At 42.7% G+C, this 25,467-nt stretch overlaps 1 protein-coding gene across 2 annotated transcripts in view; it reads left to right on the top strand.

The window, feature by feature from the left end:
* The window catches only part of CCNC (cyclin C), a 174,054-nt gene extending 150,741 nt beyond the window's left edge, over positions 1-23,313 (top strand). The window contains exon 13 of one of the 2 annotated variants that reach the window (XM_069235548.1): positions 21,575-23,313. The gene's annotated coding sequence lies outside the window, so the exon portion shown is untranslated. Of the gene's footprint in view, positions 1-10,802; positions 11,490-21,574 lie in introns of those variants that run through there. The other variant, XM_069235550.1, reaches the window with a different exon arrangement.
* Positions 23,314-25,467: the final 2,154 nt, after the last annotated feature.

Here is a 25,467-nt window from a genome sequence, read left to right as displayed (position 1 = left end):
AAGACGTTAATACAGCCTTCTGTTTTCAATTAACTTTTTTCTCATCTCATCATCTTCATCCCCTCTTATTTGAGCACACGTTTTGTTTATCTTCACAAGCCTTTGCTGTTAGAAAAAGCAAAGGTTAACATTTAGGAATGCACTTATCAAATTATTTAGAGAGTAAAAAAAACACAAGCGTGTGTTATAAATAGACATTTCACAGTTCTGTATCTTAAATTTTTTGACGTATATTATTTCTGTTATCTGAAGTTGAAGTTAAGATGATTATCATTTGTGGTGTGAACCTTCATGTAAAATATAGATTATATTCAAAGTTCTTTTGGTTGGTTGTCTAAAAGGTATAAAGAAATACTGTAAGCCTTTAATGCTCAATTTCCATAAAGCAATTACCATATTTTCTAGTATCCTTAGATGGTTATGTTGGAGTTGAGTACCTGGTCTCGTTAATCTCTTGAAATAAAAGTCTTGGTACTGTTTTATATTGCTCCCATGTCAGTGAGCGTGATTGGGCCTAATTTTCTTCATTCACTCCTTCTAAATACATATTCTTTGGTGGAACGTTTGTGTAATCTCTTTTAATTACAGTAGTGATATTAGTTTAGATATATTGTTATTTAAAGAATAAAGCCAATAATGCTTTAAAAATCGTTCCTTAAGAAAGGCAACCTTATTCTTCATTCGGTTTGTACGTATATAAAAAGAACATAGCTTCATTTAAGTCAATTATTTAAGAGTCCTTCAAAGTGAATATATGGTATTTGTTCGACCTATTTTCTGCTTGTAGTTCTTCATGAGAGGAAGGATGGTGTGTCACTAACAGTCCTTAGAGAAATTACTTGATTAGACATAGCGTTTATTTCTTGCTACAAATTTGGTACACCTTTCCTAAACTTGATACAAAAAAAGCCCTGTTTTAAACTAGTATGACATTTTCTCACTAGCATTAACCACACCAATAAGATAGCTCTATGTTGTTACAGTCTCATTTATGTCATGCTATATTCTAATGAAGTAATGACTGGAACGGCGAGAGGGTGATGTTTTATAGGGCTCATTTGTTTTCTCCTGCTAAATGGTAATTAACTACTAGATTAAAGAAAGTATTCAAAGATTAGATTTCATGATATGCCAATGTTAAGACTAGAATGTTAGTTATGAAAAATGTTTTGTTGAGTTTTGTGTTTCAGTGTTTGTTTGCACAAACAGTATAAATATTGTGGCTTCTTTATATTTTGAGCTGGCTGGACAAGAGAATGAACTCTAAATAAAATAAATGCATATTTTATTTAAAAATAGGAGGTTTCCAATTACCCACAAGCAAATCTTCAGCATATTGCCATGCTGGCACTCACTTTAGATTTTGTTTTTCCAGTTGACAAGCATGCAGCACAGCTATCTTTTCAATTGCATTTAAACAAGGGAAAAAAGTAATTTTTTTCATTTTCTTTTATTTTTACTAAATATATTTTTAACTCTTTTCGTTCCCTTTAAAGTATTTTATGTTTGGTGCTTACAAATACACATTTAAAAGATGTACGAGCATCATTAACCCCACCAATAACAATGATTGATAAGCCTGAGTAATATTTCTTCAATTGTTATAAGAATGTTTCCTTCCAGGCAATATGACGTCATTGTAACTATTTATTTTGAAGAGCTTGAGACAACAATTGAGTAGGAAGGATCTTGGATATTTTTTGGTAACAGGTTTGAAAAAAACTGCCGTTTGGATTGACCCGTTAACCTTATTGACTTACAGAAAGCAGTTAGAACTGGAGGACCATGGTGTATGTAAGTTGCTTGCATAAAGGCCAGTTACATTGTGGCACAAAGACCATTCTTTGTCTTGAGTTGGACTATTGCAGGGTCTCCCACATCACAGGATGATACCAGATAACAAGCAGTACAGGTTAAGTGGTTGATCGGTTCTTGCTAGATCCTCAAACTGCATGAAAGGATTCCATAGAAAGAAAATTGTGTGATAAATGTTCATCTGTGAGCAAAAACTTTGTTTTAGCAAACAACTGAGAAAACCCCTTGAAAGAAACACTAAAACTACTACCCAAAGCCCACTATATTTGTTATACTGTAGAAAGTAGGTCCTCATTCTGTTGAATGTAGATTTCTGATGCACCCAATCCTGCTTTCTACATATTTTTTCATTGTAGCTGATGATACTTTCTGTGCATGCCTTGTTTTTCTCTACAATTGTTGTTTGTGTACATCACACTCTTTTTGTGAGACAACACACTATTTTCCCTTAATTCAGTGTCCTGTCCTTACCTTTTCTGTACTTTAGACGTGCCTTAATCTGTTTCTGAGTTTTGTATTTTATGCTTTAAGTGTTTCTATCTCCTGCAGAGCTCTCTGCACTTCATTACATGTATTCTGTACATCTTTTCTTTTAACCGCGCCTCATTTTGTTGCTATGTAACTCATTCTTTTTCTTTACACAACTTGCTCAGTTTTCTGTACGCCACATGCTATATTTTCAGTTGTTGTTCTGTTTCTTAAGAATGACTCCACTTCCATGTGTTTGCTTCAGATCTTTGGGCATGTAATGTAGGTGTGAAAGGAAACGGAATGATCATTGTTGCAAAAGGTGTCTGTAAGCAATAAGTGCTAGGAAGAGACTCTTAAGAACTAGACTACATGTGCAAGACATGAGCAGATCTTCTGTTTGGAACCAAACTCTCAACAACAATCTAGCAGTTGTGGTAGCAATAAAGGAGGCACTTTGGTTAGATCAGATTTACAGTAGTATTTTTTTTTTTATCAGACGAACAAATATACGCACATAGGAATTGAGACAAATTGTCATTTTTCAGCACACTAAAAGGAGTCAAACTACTTCAGGAACCTTATTTAATACTTGACAAGAAATGGATGTCCATAACTGATGCAAGATAAATTATTCAATATATTTGTAACTGGAATGTTTAAAAAGTTACTGTTTCCTCTTAGCGTTCATTCCCATTAATCAAAAACATCAATATAAAACATTAAAGCATCCAACAGACTGTAGCAACCCCAGGCAGGGTATTTTCCTTCAGATGTTAGGGCTCCAGTACGTCCTATGTCTCCACGAAACATGTACAATCTGCCTCTATTAGTCTGAAATGTAACACTGAACTGAAATTTAAGCTGTACAGATTAAGCATGCCTGTAATAGCCACAGAAAGACATGCCAGCTGTATTCATCTATGGGAAGTATAATAGGTTTCTGTAGATCAGTGGGTCACAGCATAAAACAGACCACATTGGGACGGTGAAGAGAATGTGGAAAGCAATGCCTTCACTTGGAATGCTGAAAAAAAGACAGTAGTCTCCGGAGGTCATTAGTCAAAGGTTAAGTCATCCAGACAGAAACACTGTAAAGATGAAATGCTCCAGTCAAAGGTAAGACTCTAGAATAGCGAGTAAAGCTATCAAATAAGGAACAAGAATCGGAGAGAGACAAGGAAGCCATCCTCTTGTGAGCAATAGGCACACCGAAAGTCCACTCTGTGTACTGTTTTGTTGACAATAGGTCTTAACATGTGAAAACAAAAGCTGTTGTAAGCAAGAATTAAAAAGATCATGTGCTCCAACAGTTCTCCCATGTTTCTCCTGTCTCACCTCATTCCACTTGTTTTTAGTATTGTTGTTTTGAAATCGTTCCATAAAGTATGCATAACATCAGACTGTTACAGAAATTTTTTCTCAAAAGATTGTTTTAAAAAAAATCAAGTCTAAAAGTAAATAATTTGAAGTAAGGGTGGCGAATGTTACTCTTTGTCTGCAATAGCTTGTTGGCAAGAAGTTTCCAGCCAAGCTGGTTAGTCATGTTCCCAGTAGACATAATAATCTGTGCTATTAATGGTAGCATCTTCTGGTGGAGTCTTCAGATGTTTAGGATATGGCCAGTTCGAGCAAGGTTTTCATTCAGTTACCTTAGTGCATTTGCCGCCAAACTATTGCTCCCAATGGGTGTAAGTCTTTAAGAGTGCATTCCTAAATCCTCCAGTAAGTCTTTCATTGGTCTTCATGAAAAACATGACTGTTGTATTCTTTGTGTTCCTCAAGACTGTTTCAATTTAAGGGCTGAAAGCAACAGTACTAGTGCCAGGTATGTTTTTTAAGTTTAGAGCCTGGAAAATCACATATTGGCCTACCTTGAGCAGAAAATCTGATTCTGTATTGTATTGAAGTTTATTCTGTCACTAAACTTTGAAAATCAATGATGATGATCTTCTGAGCAATATACTTGAAGCCCTTCATAGACTACTTTCACTTCTTCTGTGGCCGCTGCACTCCTTACCTCTGCATTAGATTTCCTGTTTTTCTGCCTGTCCTGTAGGATGCACTGATCAATGTTGCTGGTATTTCCCATTTGTCTGCGGTCATTTTTTTGTCATCTCCCATTACTGGTTGGGAAATGTTTTCTTCTTTGTTTTTCATTTTGATTAGGGTTTGAAAGTACAGTGCAAGAGTAAGAGGCAAAAGGAGTAAACTAGTACCAATTTCTTTAGAAGCATGTAGCACTTGTTCTATCACTGTTAATAAAATAGAGATTCTGACTGGTGCAATAGAGCTAGGATCACTCACTAGAAGGGGCTGCAAGCACTTCCTTTAGTGAAGAATTGATGAATCTTGTTTCTTTACAGGGCCTTTATGGGGTTATCACTCTTTAAGTGGCAAGTCTGAAGAATTGCCCTTTACAGCTCTCTGAACACTGTGCTTTTTCTAGAGTAGATTCTTAAGCTTTTCTAAAGGTTCTTGAGCCACTCGCTGTATTGTAGGCAGGTGTTTAGGAATCATGAAAGTGTTCAGTTTTCCCATTGTAGCCATGACTATTTATGTGCAATGGCAAGGAGTTGTGCTATGTCTCCCATGGTCTCCTTTAGATCAGAAAAAGCTTCATTATGGAATCTGTCACACCCTGTGTATTTTCTTATTAATCAAAAATGATTTGACCGTCAAACTGAATTTGAAAATTCCTGTATCTGCACCAGACCTTTCTGTGGTTACCGTTTCAAGTTAATTTTTAGCTTCCTGCCCCAGAAATTTTTCATTGGGACAGTAACGTGAATGCCCTTGTCTACTAAAGAAATAAAATGTGAAAAGTGGGCATATCATTTGTTTCTCCAGATCTAATTTGCTAGATTTAAAATACAAACCTCCCAAAGAAGAGCCCCTTGTTGGGATAGTTAACCAAGGGCCTCAGACTGAAGTGATTAGTTACTAAGGCTCCAGGAAAAGGAAATGCCCTGCCCCTTGGCCTTCGTTTGTTCTTGATAGACAGCAAAGGCACAGGAGAGCTAAGACAAAAAAGAATAATAAAATTCCTTAATTGCCTTTAAACAAATTAATGTATTCCATTATGGCTACTTACTATTTATGAAAGTGTGAGAACTTGAACAACTTTGTGAAGTTTCTCCCTCCAAACACGGCAGTGGAATTTATTTTCTGGTTGAAAGGAAGGGCAGTAGGTTTACAATAGCTGAAAAACATGAGGTTGCACAATGCAGATGCCAGAACTGTGTGTGTGTGTGTGTGTGTGTGTGTGTGTGTGTGTGTATATATATATATATATATATATATATATATATATATATGTATGTATGTATGTGATAAAGTGGTGGATCTTCAGTTTGTTGACAGTACTTTGCTTTCACTATCAAAGAATGAGCTGCATAAGAGGTGGAAATGGTATTGTGACAATTAAGCCTTCAACTGGCCTAATTTCTACTCATCTGAGACAAATTTAGTTCCAGTCCTCCCAAGTGTTTCAAGTGAGGAAACAGGCTTCCAAGAACATTGGAACCTCTTCTGCAGCAGCTCCAGACTCTTGTGCAAATTCACATTGACGTCTGGGGAGGGGAGGAGAGGGGAGGTCTATAAAATGCATATTACCATATACCAGGGTTCCTAAGATTTACTATGGGAGATCATCACTGTCAGTGCAGAAATCTCAGATGTCTAACCATCAGCTAGACCGCCACTCCTCTGGTATTCAAACAGTTTCAAATCCCAATGCAGAAGCTTTTGTTAATACGGAACAGTGATTTGTAGACCTACTGTTTCTACCTCTGTGTGACAGGTATTTGAAAAATGGTCAGCAATTGTGAGTCTCATGTGCCAACATTACCATATTTCTTTGGTTTCTAAAGGCATTTAGGTGATTATTTGTCAGAACTGTGGTCTTCCCTTTTATGGTTCAGGTCAAATTGGCATCTATGTATGTACAAATACTGAATGTCTCACTAAAATGCAGATATAAGGGTTATTGTTCAGTCATACTTTTGTCCATTTCAGAACGTTAAAGGAAAACAAACAATAAGTAGGTGGGTGATTGGTTACCTGTAGTATCTGAGGATTAATTGATAAATCCTAGTAGTTTGTTTTTATCCTCTAGACCCTTGTGGGTTACACACATGTTACACACACATGCCTGATTGTTGTGGGACGAAGGCTTTTGGAAGAGAGAATGATGCTCCTCCTTGATGAACTCAAACTGAAGTTTTGGAGTTTTGAAAATCAAAGAAAATCTATTTTTATTTTAAGTAATGGCTTTAGATTTGACAGTTTGTCTTGGAAGCTTGAACACTTGTAAATGTAAGGATAAAAATGAGCCAAAGTATAATAAATATAATTTTCTTGAATCTTTTAAATATTCGATGTTAGAATGAACCTTTGAAGGACAAAAAATTCTTGACCACTCCCATTTACTGATCTTGCATACCTTGTTCACCGTCTGTACAAAATATGTTAGGATAAAAGGTATGACCAGTTCCCTTTTGAAACCAGCTGTCTGATGGGGCAACCCTCTTAGATTACTTATGCGAGAAAGAATGCCTGCTCCTTTGCTCAATCAATCTGTTTTTGTAAAGCGCGGCTACTCACCCATGAGGGTCTCAAGGTGCTGGGGAGGAGCCTCATCTGAAGAGCCACATCTTGAGGTTCTTCCTGAAGATAGTGAGCGACTGGCTTTGTCTGAGGTGCAGGGGGAGGTTGTTCCAGCTCTTTGCTGCAATATAGGTGAAGGATCATCCTCTGGCGGTGGTTTTGTGGATGCGAGGGATGGTGGCGGGGCCACCTGGGCGAAGCGGAGGGATCTGGCAGAGGTGTGGAAGGAGACATAGTGTTTCAGGTAGGCTGGTCCAGCGTTGTGTATGGTCTTGTACGTGTGGGTGAGTAGCCAGAAGGTGATTCGCTTCTCGACCAGTAGCCAGTGGAGGGTCCTCAGGTGTTGGGAGATGTGTTCTCGGCGTGGGAGGTCCAGAATGAGTCTTGCGGCGGTGTTCTGCATGAGTTGTAGGTTTTTTTTATGTTTCTAGTTGAGGGAGTTGCCGTAGTCGAGCTTGCTTGTGACTAAGGCGTGGGTGACTGTCCTGCGACAGTCTGCTGGGATCCATCTGAAGATCTTCCGAAGTTTGTGGAGTGTGTGCCTGCAGGATTAGGCAACTGAGTTAACCTGGCGGGTCATGGATAGGGAGGAGTAGAGGATGATGCCTAGGTTGCAGGCGTGCTTAATCAGTGCAGGGGTGGGGTGGTCACGGAGGGATGTGGGCCACCAAGAGTTGTCCCAAGCTGGGGTGGCGTTTCCGAAAGTGGCAGAGTTGAGCTTGAGGCAGCTTTCTCTCATCCAGGTGGCAATGGCTTTCTTTCCTGAGTGGAATTTCCTTTTGGCAGTGACTGGGTCCTCGCTGAGGGAAATTGAGTTGTGTCTCATCGCATATGACACGATGTTCATACCATGCTTCTGATGATGGCTGCAAGAGTGGTCATGTATACGTTGAACAGTGTGGGGCTCAGTGAGGATCCTTGGGGATCTCCGCAGTTGACTCGTGTGGATGTGTAGGGCTGGAGTCTGACCCTCTGTGTCCTCCCGGAGAGGAAGGAGTGGATCCATTCCAGGGCTCTTCCGCGGATCCCTGTGTCGTGGAGCCTCATGTACAGGGTGCTGTGGGAGACAGTGTTGAAAGCTGCTGAGAGATCGAGGAGTATGAGAACTGTGGTGCGGCTGTAGTCTAGGAGTAATCGGATGTTGTTGGTTGCTTTTTGGAGTGCTGTCTCTATGCTGTGGTTTCTGCAGAAGCCGGACTGGGGGCTGTCCAGGGAGTTGTTGGCCTCAATGAAAGTCCTTAGTTGTACTTTGATTGCTTTCTCCAGTACTTTGGTGGGGTGAGGTAGCAGCGAGATGGGCAGGAAATTCTTTAGTTCTGATGGGTTGGTCGAAGGTATCTTCAGGAGAGGGTGTATTTTGGCATGTTTCCAGCCTCTGGAAATGTGCCAGTGTTGATGGAGCAGTTGATTGTGTTCCGCGCGACGGATGCGCAAGCTCTGATGTGCGTTGTGGGCAGGGGTCCATGGGGGTTCCGGAGTGGGTGCTGTTCATGATGCTGTTTCCTCTGTGGAGTGTGTGGACCAGCTGTGGATGGTCTTGGTGGGTTCTGGCAGGGGAGGTGGGGAGGGCTGGGGGGAGGAGGGGACAGGGGGGGGCAGGGGGATCTTGTTCCCAGGTTCCAGTGCCAGGATTTTCTGGGAGGAAACCATCGTAGATGTCCTGGATCTTGTGGTGGAAAAAAGGTGGCGAGTTTGTCGCAGAGGTCCTGTGATGGGGGAGGATGTGGGTGGCTTTGGAAGGGGAGAATCGTGAACTCGTTGATGACTGAGAAGAGTTCCTCAGTTGTGTGCAGAGGAGTTGATTTGCTCCGCAGTGTGTCCTTCCTAGTGTTCTTGATTTTTCTGCAGTGTGCGACGGTAGCAGCTCTGAATGAGGTGAGGTCTTCGCTGGTTCGGCTCGCCTCCATTTTCTTTTCTCTAAACGTCTGCGTGTACTCTTTGATTCTTGAAGTTCGTTGGTGAACCAGCTGGCTTTCTTAGGTACATGTTTGGCCGATGTCAGCCGGAGGGGGCTAGAATGTTGGCGCATTCAGTGATCATGCGTTAAGATTGCATGCTGCTGTGTTGACGCCATCAAAGGGAGGGATTTAGCGAGTGATGAGGTTAGTTGCTCGTTGGTGATTTTGTTCTATTTCCTGGAGGGGAGGGGGCCTGGGAGTGCTGATGCAGTGATTGTGAAGTGTATGAGGCCGTTGTCCGTCCAGTCTGGGGTGGAGATGGTCTCAATGGTGATCCGGTTGCTTGAGGTGAAGATGGGGTCCAGTGTGTGTCCTGCAATGTGTGTGGGTGTGGAGACCAGCTGTCTGAAGCTGAGGGTGGCAAGGTTGTTGAGTAGAGCGGTGATGTTTGGATCGGCGCGGTCCTCGAGGTGGAAATTCAGGTCGCCAAGGAGGAGGTAGTAGTCTGACGCCAGGGCCTGGGGGGGGGGGGGGGGGGGGGGGAATAGCGATGTCTACAAAGTCTATGAAAGCTGGGTGGGGACCGGGGGGGCCTGTATACCAGGGTGTGCCACAGATGGAGAAGTTGTGGTTGGAGCGGACCAGGAAGTGAAGGTGTTCCATAGTGGAACATAGCATTGTTCTTCTGGGATGGCCTTGACACGTAGTGAGGACTTGTGTACGATGGCGAGTCCTCCACCCCGCCAGGAGGGACGGTCCCTCCTTAGGATGCTGTATCCGTGAGGAATGGCGATGGCAATGTCTGGTCCTGAGGTGGGGTTGGTCCAGGTCTCGGTAAGGAAGGTGATGGCTGGTCAGGCGGTGTTGATCAAATCCCAGAGTTTGGTGGCTTGCTTGTGGAGGGAGCAGATGTTCAGGAGCAAACAGTTGAAGGGGTTGTGGAGGTTTTTGGTATCTGTGTGCGAACAGTACCTTCAGCTTGTTGAGGCTGGCACTGAAGTTGCAGTTCCTGCAGGTGAAAGGTCCGTGGATGTCCTTGAGGGAGATGATGCAGCAGTTGCTGAGTCCTCTGGTGTTGAGTCGGAGGAGGGTCTCCGTGTCATAACGGATGCAGGTCAAGGGTGGTTTAACGGAGATCCAGGGCTCCTGGCACTGGTTGCGGACGGGCACAGCCGGGCTTGCCATTGGTGCGCACTCTGCACGTGGCCACCATTAATGGGAGGGGGTGGGGGGAGCTGGGAAGCGGGAGGGAGGGAAAAGGAGCTTCGCAGGGGATAGGGGGACAGAGGAAAGGAGGGTAGACAAGGAAAAACGAGTGACAAAGGGCAGTGAAAGAGCGACAGAGAGATCTACTTACTTGTGTTGGCTACTAGACCACCAGGGATGAGGCGAAGGTACAAGCCTGCAGGTGCGGGAGGGCCTTGAACGGAGTCAGGAGGCTCTCCGTTCATCCCAGTCAGAAGGCAGAGGCAGCAGGAGCAGCAGCCAGAGGAGCTGGGGAGGGCAGCAGACGCTGACCAGAAGGTGTCTAGCACTATGGGAACACTTGTTAACAACCAGGATGAGCGATCCTGAACTCACTTAAGATGGAAGAAAATGTTTGCTTACACCGTACATACAGAACCTAAAGTAGGAGCAACTTACCACACCCAATCAAACTTTTATTGCTCATTAATGCTGCAACTTGCTGAAAGTACACATGCCTCTTGACCTGAGGTAGAGGAGAATTCCAGTCATCTGCAGTGAGTATACAACAGGCCTGCTTTGAACATTAAAATCAACTTGTTGGAAGATTTGTCCTCCTTTGAATGCCCCTGTGTTCTTGGGTGGCAACACTGATCATGCACCTTGAGTGAAATAGTACATTGATGCTTTCAAGGTACTTCTCAGATATAACCTATTTTGGACATCGATAAACTACTACTAAATATTGAAGCAGTTGAAATCTCAATTTGCCTATTAAGATATCAACCTCCCAAATAAATGTTTTTTTTTTTCTTGTTTTTTTTTTAGCTGATGCCTTTAACTTTGCACCAGGATATATCTGAACCTACTCATAACAAGGGGCACAATCTGGATCTGGCCTGGACTTCAAATGTTAAATTATTCAACCTGGACAACATTCCTTGTGTGTAGTCAGATCATTGTTTAATCAAATGTGACCTCATTGTAGAAGGACAAAGGCACATAAGCCATGTAGATTATTAATTAATTTGCAGTTTGTGAAATGTTGTTCCTGAAGATATGTTAATAACATTGGGGGTGAGGGGGCTCACCTAGTCTGACTAAAAGTTTCAGTAATGCAGAAATCTAATTTTTGAGGTGGTTAAAGGAAGTTTATGATTTACATGCTACTTTTAAAAAGATGCCTTGTAATTAGTCATATGGAACAATTTGTTTGGTTTACTGTGGAGTTGAATTAATGAAATCTGCAGGTACATTGGATAGAGTGCAATAGGCGCAAATATTATGATGAAAAGAGTAAGATAAAATTCTAAGGTGTTATAAGGTCTATTGCAAACAAAAATGACTAGCTTCTCCAATAAAACTATGGAAGTATTAAATATACAGGAACAACTGTTTAGGATAATGAACAAATTATTATTTTCTAAGATAATTGCCAGTAGTTAGTCCATTCCCGGGCTTCTGTGATCATATATATTACTTTTTTATGTATTTCAATAAAACTGATAAAAGAGAGCATTGTTGAAAAGTTAGACGATTCAGACAGTAGAAGCAGACAGCAACTCCTTTCACCTCTATTCATTTCAACCATTAGGCAAGCCCTGAAACTAATGATTAAAGTTCATCGGGCTCACCATGGAGACATTGCCCTGCAACAGCTATGAACAAGCATTTGCAATGCAGTGGGTCTCATGTTTGCTTAAGTTAGAGCTATTAGTGTTGTAAATTCCTAACTGGACTTTTATTTCCACATACATTGAAAATGAAAAGTAAAACAGTTGACATAAGCCGATTCAAAGTGCCATGGCCAGCATGAGAGCAAAGGAGAGAGACCAAATGAAAAAAGTGCACTCACGTGCAAACGTATCGGCAAACCCTGCTAATATATCTATTGAACAAATCACTGATGCACAGTAGTTAATCTAAAGCATTCTAAGAAAGCTCTGATTATACCATTAATTAAAAAAAATGGGAGAAGATCCTACTATCCTGAAAAACTACTGCCTGATATCACTGCTCCTGTATCCAGCAAACATTATTGCAGCACATGTAGCCAGTTAAATCTATATGCATCTCCAAACCTCAGACTGTCTTGAGCTACTGAAAGTGGGTTTTCCGACCTGGTCATAATACAGTGTCGGTGGTTCTATCTGCAGTGGATGATCTGAGGCTGGATGGTGATCCGTAGTTGTTATCTGTTTTAATGCTACTGGATTTATCTGCAGCCTTTAATATAGTTGACCACAACATCTAGTGGGCTATGTGAAGGCCTCTGGGCTCTAGGACACGGCATTAAATTAAATTTCTGGAAGAGAGTCCAAGCAGTTTAGCTTACCCTATATGTAGCAACTGTTTTAAATGTACATACATCCCTATCAGGCCTTTAATAAAGATGTTAACAGCAAGAGGCTGCAGATCATACAACTCTGCAGACAAACCCCAAGGGCTCCTCCACCTAGACTACTCAGTGGTTGCCTAGCATGAGTTCCAAAAAATGTGTTACATCTGCAACTGTGTAAGTAACAACCGGCTGAAATAAAATGGAGATGAAACAGAAGTAGTAATCTTGCACAATAGAGTGAAAATCTGGCACAACCCTTGTTGACCATTGGAAATGGGAGCCCCACCTGCATCAAAAAGTCTTGTTTGGGTACAGAATCATGCTTTGGCTTTCTAATTTTTTCCTTTTTTGTGGGCGTCATCAACCACCATTTGTTGCCAAGTCCATCCCTCATATGATGTTAGGTCGTACCCCGAAAGTTCCTCTGTGTGGACATAATCTTCAGATTCTTTTTTGCACCGTTGGGTCTGGAAGCACACTGGGGGAGCTCCAAAGCATATAAAAAAATCTGCAAAGAGAAAGAAAAGAGCACCTTAAATCACCTGGGTCCATGAGGAACATCATAGGGAGAGAGGGGAGCCCTCTCGATCCCGATGGAGGAAGACTTGGGGGCGTGAAGAGGAGAATCCTGTTGATGAGGAACACATGGCCAGAGAATTGAGGAGAGTGATGGATAAGGGATATGAAGAACCATTTTTAAATTCTGCCCAAACTGCCACTACAAGTTTGTGCAGAGGAATCTGCATGAAGTCTGTAACCTGTGTCTTCTGATAGATCACAACGCAGAAGATTGAAACCTGCACCAAATTCCAACCAAAGATTGTCAAGCTCAGATTAAAGCAGTGACTTGCACGCCTCCTCCCTCTGCCATGGCCAGAACCCACACATCACAAGGATACCTGAAGGACCTAGGTCTCTCCAGCACTGAGGAAAACATTAAAGCCAAGCAGGCACAGGGAGAAGAGTCCGATGCTGTTGTCGACTTCAGAAGAGCGGAAGCTTTGAACAAAGTGGCAAGGGATGCCAAGAAGACCAAGCGGAAGATTAAAAAAAAAAAAAAAAAAAAAACAGAAAGGCCACCTCTGGGTCAACGTCGAAACACTCAATGACTGAAGGTCGACACAAGGAGCTGCATGGATCTCGACCAAAGAAAACCAGTGGGGGCAAGCCTTCAAAACAACCCTTGATGACGGAGGAAAAGGGCAAGGAGGCAAAGGACACAGAGCCAACTACCCTGAAGAGGAAACCCTCCTCGACGACCGATGTGAAACGATCGCTCATAATTGAAAGAAAAAGACGCTGACTCAAGGCTGAAATTACGGTACTCCTGCAACATAAGATGGAATTCGACTCCATGAAGACGTTCGGTATTCCCTCTAAACCATCAATGCTGACCGACTTAAGAGAAGAATTGCCAGACTTTGAGGTGCCATCGACGCCGGAGCCACACCAGAAAGAGCAGGAATATCTCTTTGGCCACGATGAGGAATACCCCAGTGTGATGGAGAAACAGGCCAGTTTAACGTTGGGTTGCAGGATATAAATGGCAAATCCCTTGAGGAGGGAGTTGATAGTTACCCCTTGAGGCCCTCGCCAGTGGGCGACCTGTCCACGTACAATGGAATAATTAAGAGGGCAGCAAACACATTTGGGGTCCAGCTAGAGGAAGAGGGAGGAATCATGCTTCCTACTTGAAACTTTGATGCCATCACAGAAGGGGCACCAATACCTGTCCATGCTCTCTAGTATTATGCACCAGTACAGTGAAAACTTCAAGGAACCTGCCACAGCTAGGGTGGTTACTCCTTGGGTGGAGAAAAAATAAAAGCATTCCACTCAACCCCAAGTACATCAAGGTGAACGTATGGGCAGACTCCATTATAGTGGCCACAGCCAGAAAAAGGAATAATGCCCCCATGTCAGCCGGGTCGCCATCAGAGAAGTAAAGCAAAAGAATGGATCTATGACGCAATGGAGAATTTCAAATTCCATTGCCATCTTCAACAAGTACGGCCACCAACAACTGGAGTAAATGAAGGGACTCATGTAGCACTTGACAGAGGCGTTCAGAAAGAGTGAAGGCAGTCATCCAGGAGGGCAAGAACATGTTTCAAATGAACCCTGGATGCATCAGATACTGTCAATAGACAGAAAAGCACAGGTTCCTATCTCAGGGGGGCACATATGGATCAAGGTCTCCGGCTTCAAGGCCGAAGTGTTTGCATCCGTGATAAACATGCTGTTCACAGGGGAGGCTCTCTTTAGGACCGCTGTGTACAAACCACTCAAGCAAATTTAGAGGGACAGTGAAACAACCAAGCCCATGGAGGCCTTACAGTCCAGAGGGTCCTTCAGGAGAGGGGGAAGCTCCAACAGAAGATCCGCAGGTGGAGCTGGTTTCTCACCAACCCAGCAACACCATCTGCCAACAAGCTGCACACCAGCCTGCTCAACAGCAGGGGCAACACCTGGAAGACAGTTTTTTTGTGGACAGCCCAAAGGCAGAGGACAACTCAAAAGTGGATTGTGGGGGGTAGAGGGAGGGGGAGAAGGAGGGTGAGGGGACACAAACAAGCAGGTGACTCAACCGACAGCTCCACCACATAACACCAGTGGGGGGAGAATGGGAAGATTCCTCCTGGAATGGAGGTCACTCACCTCAGACTGTGGATCTTAGACATAAGACATGGCTACTGCATAGAACACACCAGGCCACTGCTTCATGTTCCCTCAAAGGCAAGACCGTTAAGGGAACAGGAACTCTCACAGTTGCAAGACGTAGTCCAGGAACTCATCAGAAAGCGGTTTGTAGAGAGTCCCTAGGCATTGTCTACTCAGCATACTTCCTAGTACCAAAACAAGACTTGACATAGAGACAAATCTTAGACCCCGGGTACCTAAACAAGTTCATACAAAGCAGCATTTCAAAATTACATAATTACAAAAACTGATCCCGCTCCTAAAGAAGGGAAATTACATGGCCTTGCTAGACCTAAAGGATGCCTACCTACACATACCAAAGAACCAGAGGCACAAGAGGTGCCTCTGATTCTTCATGGACAGAGTAAACTACCAGTTCTGAATGCTACCCTTTGAGATAAAATTTTCAACAAGGATGTTCACAAAATGTCTGGCAGCGCACCTGAGAAGACTGGGTACACATCTGCCCATACATGGACGACTGTCCAATAAATGCAAACTTGAAACAAAAATGCCTCATATACTTGCAGTGATCAACATGCCTCAAAACCCTGGGTTTACCATAAACCACGAAAAATCATCACCATTCCCGGGGTGATGGTGTTCCTGGGGGCAGCACTTTCATGGACAGTACGAGCAAGAGAGCAACAGCAATTGCAGAGCAAATTGTCCTGTCCAGAAAGGGGCCGTCCTTGACAGCGAGTACTGTCATGAAGCTGATGGGCTTCATGGCATCATGCCTTTCCAATTATGCCACATTCGAGACTGCATGTGCAACTCATACAGGAATGGATCTGCAACAGATGGTCACACACCGCTTGGTGGTTCTAGCGGATGTAACGTCAAGGGTTCAGAAATTGATGGAATAGTGTAACCCAGCAAACTTGAATGTGGGCAGGCCTTTTAAGCTGACAGCCCCTACAATGACAATAACAATGGATGTGTCAGATGAGGGCTGGGGAGTACACATGTGGAATCTGAAGGTCAGAGGTCTCTGGGGCCCTATGAAGGCCATAAAACACACAAACTGTTTGGAACTCAAGATGGCCTTCCTAGTGCTGAAGGGATTCAAGGTGCATGTGGAAGGACAGACAACACAACTATTTTCTATCTCAACAAGCAAGGGAGAAGAAATGTATTCTCACTGTTAAAACTAGCAGAAGAGATCTGGAAGTGGGCAATACAACGGAGCACAACTCTCCTAACAATACACCTTCCTGTGACGCATAATATGGAAGTGGAGTGGTTGAGCAGGCAAGAGAACGCCTCTCATGAATGGGAGATAAAGCAAGAAGTACTGAACACCATGTTCAGGCAATGTGGAGCGCCAAGCATAGACCTGTTAGCAAATCCAGAAAAAGCTAAATGCTGAAACGAAGTCTGGATGTCCACAACAGTCGTATGGCATTGCCCTATCGATAGCCTGGTCAGGGAAATTTGCCTATACCTTTTCACTGATTTTTCCCTTATCCCAAGGGTACTGAACAAGGCCAGACAACCAGAAACATCACTCATACTAATTGCCCCACAGTGGGCCAGACAGACATGGTATTCTGATCTATTAGAGATGTCCAGGGGACAATTCATACCAACCTAGGCAACTCAGGACCTGTTAACTATGCAGAATGGGGTAGTGTTTTGCAAAGAACCAACCACAAACAGCCTAGCAGTGTGGCACCTGATTACCTAGAATTTGGGCACCTTCATCTGTCCTCCAGGGCAATGGAAATCCTTAGGGAGGCAAGGACTAGAAAGTGCTACATGACCAAAGGTATCAGATACATCCATTGGTGCAGAGAATAAAAAAGACTAGTGGCAAGGACAGAGCACAGTACAGCGCTAACATACCTTACCTACCTACTAGACATCAGCCTGACCTATGCATTACTAAAGGTCCACCTGGCAGCCATAGTCACTTACACCAGAGGAACAACAGGGAGCAACCCCTTCACACTACCAGTAACAAATATTCCTGGAATGACCAATTCAAGTGGCACCACGAAGAGCAGCACAAGTGGAACCTGAACACAGTATTCACACCTCATGGCAGAACCAGTTGAACCAGTGCACAAGAGTTTTTAACCCTAAAGACAGCATTCCTAATAGCCATGGCATCACTCCACAGGGTCAGTAATCAAGAACCATGCCTTCAAATCCACAAGGAGAAGATGGTTCTGCGAACAAACCTGCAGTTCCTACCAAAAATAGTATCACCTTTTCATGTCAGTCAAAACATCCAACTGTTGCCCTTCTTTCTGGACCTAAAGATACAGACTGAAAGGACACTTCGTACTGTGGAAGAATCTGAAGATGGCGTCCACACACAGGAAGCTGGTTTTTCATGCCCTTAACTACATCCTCAAATATTCGAGAAGGCTTATTTAATATTCCAACTTCAGTCCTAGAATATTTTGGGGGAAGTTATTTTTAGGAAGGGTTGAAAAGTAATCATTTTGAATGGCAGAAAGTGCTGCCTTAAGGGCGCAACTCATGGCAAAACACTAGGAATACCGCACACGCCCTTACAGGGCGTTATCTGACAACAAACAACCACCAAATAAATAATGGTTGACAACCCCTATACAAAAAATAGGAGGACAAAACACGATTACCTACCCAGCCACTAGATGGCAGAATAAATGCACAGCAGTTGAATCCAGAAACCTCCCAGGCTGCAAAACTGCTCTTGCTGTTAAGTAACCATTTTGTTTTCTTCCTTCCTGCTGAAGCTTTAAAAACGGTCATTGTTGCTACCGTGACCACAAGACTTGACTGTGCAAATGCAGTTTACTGAGGTCATCCAGACAGTGTCATCCACGTCCTACAAGTCGTGCAAAATGAAGCTCCTTGTCATATCTATAAACTCCCAAGAAAATGCATATAACAGTATTGAAGTGTTTCCACATGCTCCCTGTAATAAAAAGGATACAGTTTTAGAAGTGTTGCCTCACCATCAAAACATTGAATGGTATGGTGTCTCGTTTTGCAATGGCGGCCAGCAGCTTTAGGAGGGAGGGGGGCGGGCGGGAAGCACACATACTCATTCTTTCACACACGCACATCCATTAACAACACTCATAACATTCAAACATGCACGCACCAAACATTCATTTTAAAAGCTCTCTATCTCTCTCTCGCTCCCTCCTAGGAGGGTTGGGACTGCTGCCTTAGGGTCAGCCAATGAAGGCAGGCAGCAGTCCCAGCCTCGTCACAGAGTGAGATGGGGTCACTGAGACTGCTGACCCCACCCCACTTTGTGACAAAGTGTAATTGATTCAGACTAGCCCTGGGCGCTTCAGGGCGTAAACCTGGAGCGCCCAGGTCAAAGTCAATGGGTGATGCTTTCCTAGTCACCCAGGGGAGGGCCTCGAGGCACCTTTGCCGAGCCGAGGAGGTCATGCCCATAGGAGCTGACACCTCCTCAGCCCAGCAAAGTTCAGCTCAGGCAGCCAGGAGTCTGTGCAAATCGCGCATGTCTGCTCCTGGCTGCCTGACCTGAACATGAACAGTGTCTGTCAGGCTGACCTTTGTTCTTCCTAAAGGCCTGGCCGCGCCTGTCGTTTTGTGAATAAACTCATTAATAAAGTATACTCCATTTCGACTCTTAGGACACCCTCAATCAAACTATCAGATCACCCCCAGATATTCAGAGAGAGGCCCTAGAGGATGAAGAATGGCTGTGCAAGCACCTATGTTCTCTGCAGGATCCACTGCGCATGAAACAGATTTTATAGTTGTTTTTCTTTTAAAGAAACATTAAAAATTCTGGCTTTTTAGGCTATTATATCGCTGTCCTATTTTATTGTCCGCTTTACTGGTTACTTAATTTCCCTTAGACTACTTAGCGCCAGCAAACCATTAGTGAACGTGCAGTTTATGAAGTTCAATTAAACATAACATACATGTGTCTATATTGAGCTTGATCTGTGCCCCTAGCAGGAAAATCTTTGCTTTGAGTATCTGCACGTTTCTGACACACTGTTACGCTACGGCCAGTGCTCAACCCTCTTTAGACTTCTTTTCTTGAAGGGATGAAAAGGGTGACCTCCCCCCAGATCCCCCTTGCCACATCTTAAAAGAGAAACTAAGCAGTGTGGTGCAGAATCTGATGCGAAAAAGTAAGATGAAACAGGTTCCAGAAGAAGCAGAGGAAGGCATCGGTTGAGAGAGAAAAGGCCGTGCATGGAGAAAAAAAAATCAAAAAAGTAGTAGAAACCATAAAGTGCATGCAGTATTACGATGGCATAAATAATGAAACACTGCCTAGCGTTGGGAAACAAGGGAATGCTGTGTTGTAGGCAATGATGGAGAAGATGGGGGAAAAAAAATAGCAACTCATTGCTACAAACCAGAAAGGGCTGCATCTCACACCTCGGGCCCTTTCCTAGGCACCTGCCATCTTTCTTCTTAGCTTTTCGAGGGACAGGCTTACTCTAGTGGATCCAGATCCTGTTTCATTGGGTGGGGTCTTGTGACCTTTTCAGGATTCTGTGATCCTCCCTCTTGAAGAGATCACCAAAAAGTATAACCCAGATGGCCACTTTTAACCTAGAACGCTCTGACATGAGTACTCTGATTGGACAGGGGTGTGGAATTGTATGAACTGCCCAACATGTGGTTCTCCAGTAAATGAATGTGAATATCCTGGCCCACAGCATGCACCTCATGAGATGGCTGAACAGGGGCCTCAGAGATGGGTGACTCTTAACTGATGTGAAGAATAATTGGGAGGCAGACCTAGGTAGGGTCCTCCTAGGTAAGGAGTGGGACAGAGCCTTATCGTATCCCACCAAGGTGAACAGAAACGCCAGATTTAAGCCTAATCAATTTTTCTTTTTGCATAGAGTTTAGCTCACTCCTGCAAAATTAAATTAGCTCTTCCCTGACGCAAACTCCTGTTGCACACTCTGCCGTTTGCTAGGCATGGATATGCTTCACGTGCTCTGGTCCTATCAATCATCTTACTGGAATCACATCTTGGTCGAATCACCTTCGGTGCTGCAATTTACTGCTGGGAGATTAAGAACAGATTTACATCCTGCTTCCTAGATCTAGCGCTGCTGGTGGCGAAGCTTGTGGTAAGCACTGCCTAAAAGTAAAGCGTGCCGTCTGAGGTGTGTGTGTGTGTGTGTGTGACGTCAATCGGTGGTGGTTATGGTCTGAGTGGCATTGTGCTCTCTGGCACAAAAAAAATGAAAAGCCTGAGAAAGTATCCTCTCTTGCAGGACTGGGTAGAATTGTGTTGTAAATCAAAGAAGTATCCTTTGTAGATTATATGATGTAGGTTTATTCAGCTTAGTTACAGGTATTAAACAAATTGCTTACTACCTTTCGAGCGCAGTCCAGAGTTGACATATCCACCTTGTTCACCAGTCTAACCCAGCAACGTCCTGGTGCCCATAGAAGTGGTATAACTGCCTCTATTCAAGCACTATCGTGATAAATCGTGGTTTATAGTCTAAAAAGTACCTGAAAAGGTATTTTGTTCCCTTTTAGATGGTCTTTGGGCTTATTCCATGAGACTAAAGTGCCACTGCAGCATGCGTGGGCCTTCAGCACTGCAACGCGGTCTGATTTCTGCCAAGCAGTTAGCTTCCTGCCTCCTACAAGCAACACGGTTGCCATCGGGGCTCACTTCAGCTGTCCAAAATCTTTTCAGAAAAAAGCAACTTGCTCTCTGCTTTGTTGTATTCTGCATGTGCATCTGTAGATGACCAAATGCTGGAAGAAACCTCATTGACATGCATTGTAAGCTGATAAGTCTTCTTAACCCTCGAATGTTTCCATGCATCCCACCGTCTGACAATCTTTTACCTGTCGATGGCATATGCCTCATTAAATTTCCCTATTTTTGGCTTGGAGCCTGATTTAGACCTATACTTTCGCCATCTGAGTAATGATCTATGTGGTATATAGTTGGCAGTTGTTAATGGAGACGAGTCCGAATCTGGTGGATGGGTAAGAATAAATTAAGCTAGAGTAATTTGAAACAAACTCTGCTGCTAATTCAGTAAGCCCCCCTCACGTTACCAACATTCAAGAGCCATCCCAATTTCATCTGGGTTACATCCTATTCGTTTCTTGGAGGGTATACAGGAGAACTAAAAAGAAATGGTCAGAACTGAGGTGAAGTTTGACCATGTTACAATGGGTGGCCAGAGCCTACTTGCAGGGGAACCCTTCAAACATGACGATGGTTTTGAAATCTGAAGCGGTTTTGTTTTCCTTTCTCGACCATCTGCGAAGATATATACCACTTTGTGTGTTAGTTGAAGAGCTCAGTGGTGGAGAGAGTACTGGTGAGTATCCTGCTTATAAAAATCATGGGTATAAATATTGTGAAATCATTATTTTCATGGAGCATTGTCCGAGTAGTTGCTTTGTAGTAAACGTTTACCATTAATGACCTATTTCTGTGTTTTCATATATTTTCCGTGTGATTTAGTGATCTATGTTTTCTGTATTTCAAAAAATAAGTTGACTTGAAGCCTGATTTACACACTTGTGAGCATTATCATAACGGTTCATATAACCTCAGCCTCCTTTGTGTCTTAAACAGTGACGAACAGGGTCCAAATGGAAGCCAGAGCTCCGGATACAGCCAGTCATAAGACATTCCAAAAGACTTTGTTATGGACCACTTTAAAAGAAGAAAAAATGTTTACCCTGCTGAAAAAACACGAGAACCTGCTCCGAATGTTTTAGTGATAGGGAGCGGAGACACCACCGAAGACGCTGAAGTTATCCATTTTGAATTCTCTGCCTTCAGAGTTCCGTAAAGTGCCCAAGTTCACATCTCAGAGCTATTATTGCTTAAAACGTGGCCAAGCTTATGAAGGGCCCCTGAACAGAAATAACCATACACCAAGAAAAGATTTTTGTTGTTATGGTAAAGAGTGCAGAAAATATATTGATCATTATCCTATCCAAATGCATAATTTAAGTTCTAGTATTTCATTTAAACCCTAAGAAAATTTACCATTTAAACCCTAAGAAAATTTACCAGTAGATTTTTTTTCGGGGGGGGGGAAGGGGAGTTGGGTGGGAATGAGGTAAAGTGCACACACATTTAAGTGGCAACATTTGAATTTCCTGCTTTCGGGCATTAACATAGATGGTGCTAAAATAAAATCAACTGAATTCCAGAATGTTTTCATATCAGTTGTACATGATAAAATGAGAAGTGTGATGAGGGAAAGTTTGCATGCGATGCAGGTAGTAGTACATTTCTATTTTATCTTGCAGTGTATCACTTACTTTGACGCTTAAACCTCCAATTAATTGGTAACTTGCTATATAAACTTGTGATTCTGCTTTGATCAGTTTCTAATAAGTTTGCTGATGATCCCTACCTTAACTGATGTGTAGGCAAAACATGAAGCATGTTTAATTTCAAGGTGTACACCAAGATGTTCATTTTTGAACATCTGTACAGAGGTGTATGAAAGAAGGGTGGTTCAAATATGTTTAAATGATGTATAAAGAAAAATGTTGGTATTTGGTTAGGCAATAACACGGGTCTGATGAACTTGCACAACCTTGTTTACCCTGAAATGTTTCATACCAATAGTTATTATATGCTGCGTTTATTGCTGGACTAACGTTTTTTTTTGGTAAGTGAACGCAATAATTCTGAGGGTGCTTGAGAAAGTTATGTACCCTTTTTAATTATTTTTCCATCAAACTGTATTGCTGCTGCTTCTCCTCTGTCATTAAACTATCTGCCAACGCCTGTGTTCCAGCAGTGAGGGTATTGTGGAGGTGATAAAGGGTTGCCAAGGGCAATTTTAGGAAATTAAATATGCCTTTTATGCTCCACAACTTGATTTTCCCAACTCCCTGCTTACAGCATGGGGAGGAGTTCTGATCCACCTCTTACCGGTACTCTTGGTTTGATAGATGTGCCCTTTAGCGTGACTTTATACACTAGTTGGTCTGAACTCAGCGAGCTGATGATGTGAGAAAAGGCATTTCTTCTGCTTATACTGTAGCTGGGGCAAATATTTTGCATTAATGTGAGGTTGCATGAGTAGGGAATGTATCTAATCCTCCATTGGTGGCGTTTAGCAGTGACAACCAATTCTGAGCCCATACAGAAATTTTAAGTTGTACTATGTGTTCAGGCAACCACAGTATTTTTCATTTGACTTATTCCAATACACACAGGACATTTTGATGAATTTTGGTGCACCCAAGATCCCACAATGCTTGAAATGACTTACAGCATTTTATGCTTGTAAGTTCAAAGATTCGATTCTTTGTTTTAAAAATGGAAATAAAGGACTGTGAACTACTAAACTGTTTACAAGATCTCAATTTTTTCTAGGCAGGACATTGAAGAAATGCTTTTGAGGCCATCTGTTCCCTGTGCTCATTTGGTTTTGTGCTGGCCATTATCTTGTTTTATTATTATTATACTTATGTCACCCCGTACAGAAGGGACATTTTCTCAGGCAGAGCAGGAGATTCAATCACCTTAGCACTGCATAAAGGAAAAACAATGAGAGCCAAGGAACCTAACAGACCCACCCATGTTTCAGATATTCAACTACAGTCAACCCCTTTTACTGGGCTTCTAGATTTATAACCCTTGTACACTGGATCATGCTTATGTCTTTTAATTGCTGGTGGCTGTTTATTTGTTATTTTTGGGCACAGCCTGTTGTTCCAGAACCAATGCTCTGTGCAAACCTATAAATCCCCTTTGGCCAAAACCAGCCCAAAGTACTGGCTTCCCTTTTTATTTGAGCCAATTATGCATGCATAAACTTTGGGCTACCCATAGATTCTGCAACCACTGATATCCCATGAAAAGGGCCTTCTGTAGATTACTGCCTTATTGAGGAAATATATATTGTTTTTACTTCCCATGATTTGTCTGTAACATCCCTGCTTTTTGGTTTGTTGTTGACCTTCACATCTGCTTGGACATTTTGGAGTAACTCATGGTAGGCCAAGACAGTTGTCTTTACAGTAAGGATGGGAGATGTACACTGAGGCAGGGGCCATGAATGACTGTCCCCAGAATCAGAACATTTCATTGCGTGGTGAATGGCTGCATGGTTTGCATACATCCGGAGCATTCTGCCAATAAGTAAGATGCCTTGGACTGCTTATGAGCAGTATCACATAGAAAAGCACATCACTAGTATGTTTGTGTATTCACAAATAATTATCAGAAACCAAGCTTCGACTGTTGTTGGTTGGAAATGAAAAATTATTTAAAAGTGTATGCTAGCTCACCCCTCCCCCCCTCCCCCGCCCCATGCTACTGTGAGTAATGTTGGCAGTCCTCAAGTAGTAAAAGTTACAACCAGTGTTTTATATGGCTTTTAAGGCACTGTTCCTCTGGGTGACTATGCCAGCAGATCAAGGGTGTTCCCATCCTCTAAAGACTAAAGTTTTCTTTAGTGAAGATATTGGTAGTGATGCTGCTTTTTCCATCATTTAGGGAAAGCCTTTGTGGGGGTGGAGGGGTACAACAGATTTAGTCTCATTAAGTCACTTTTTCAGCAATTATCAAGCAGGGCAGGATTTCCATTGGACAAAATCTTACAAGAAAGATCTCTTGCCTCTGTTCTTCCTATCCTCTCTTCTGTGTATCCACCAAGTCGCTCCCAAACCACTGAAGTGGAGGAGCACGTTCCGTAAGGAACCCTAGAGTTGGTACTATCTGTAGAACATCCACCTTTTGTGCATGGTTGCCCTGTATTATTTTTTTTTTTTTTTTTTACCTTTTACTGGACTATGCGTCTTTGCTAGCGTTAGCACTCTGTGCAGTTTAACCCTGCTAACCAATAATAAAGTACCTGTGCTTCCCCCTTTAAAACGCGGTTGAATAGGCATATTTCTAATTGGTATATTTAACATACCTATAAGTCCCTAGTGTATGGGACAAGGTGTACCCAGAGCTCTAAAGTTAATTGCCGCCAATGGACTGCTACACCTATTGTACTATCCAGTACAGTGGCAGCACAAATATGGCTTCAGGTCTAGTAGTGTAGCCTGAGTGTGGCAGTGGTAAAACAGCAATTTGCTTGTCAAACTAAACATTAACAAGTCACCCCTATTTATGGCCTGTCCCCCACAAGACAGAGTACATATTTCTTCAAAGAAAGACATGTAGAAATGTAATGTTAACATGTCTTTACATTGACTATAGTCCAAAAGCTGTATTTCACTGTGGCAGCCCTAGCTGTTCTATGTTAAAACCAGAGTACAGATTAAACCCCTAATACTGTATCTTAAGAATAGGACTAACTAGAAAAGTAACCAACTACTTTTAAAAGTTATTAAAAATATAATTCAATTATGGAGCCAGTTTTTTGATAAATATTAAGGAAAGGTAACTTTTAGAAAGTCACCTTTTTCCTGACTGAAGTTCCTGGAGTCTAAATTTGCATTTGCTCTCCCACTTCTGCCAGCTAGTAATTAACATTTGAATAGGTATGA

The sequence above is a fragment of the Pleurodeles waltl genome, chromosome 5, assembly GCF_031143425.1.
Source record: "Pleurodeles waltl isolate 20211129_DDA chromosome 5, aPleWal1.hap1.20221129, whole genome shotgun sequence".
Taxonomy (NCBI): Eukaryota; Metazoa; Chordata; class Amphibia; order Caudata; family Salamandridae; genus Pleurodeles; species Pleurodeles waltl.
The sequence above is the reverse complement of the archived record's forward strand: the minus strand, read 5'-3'. Positions and strand labels throughout refer to the sequence as shown.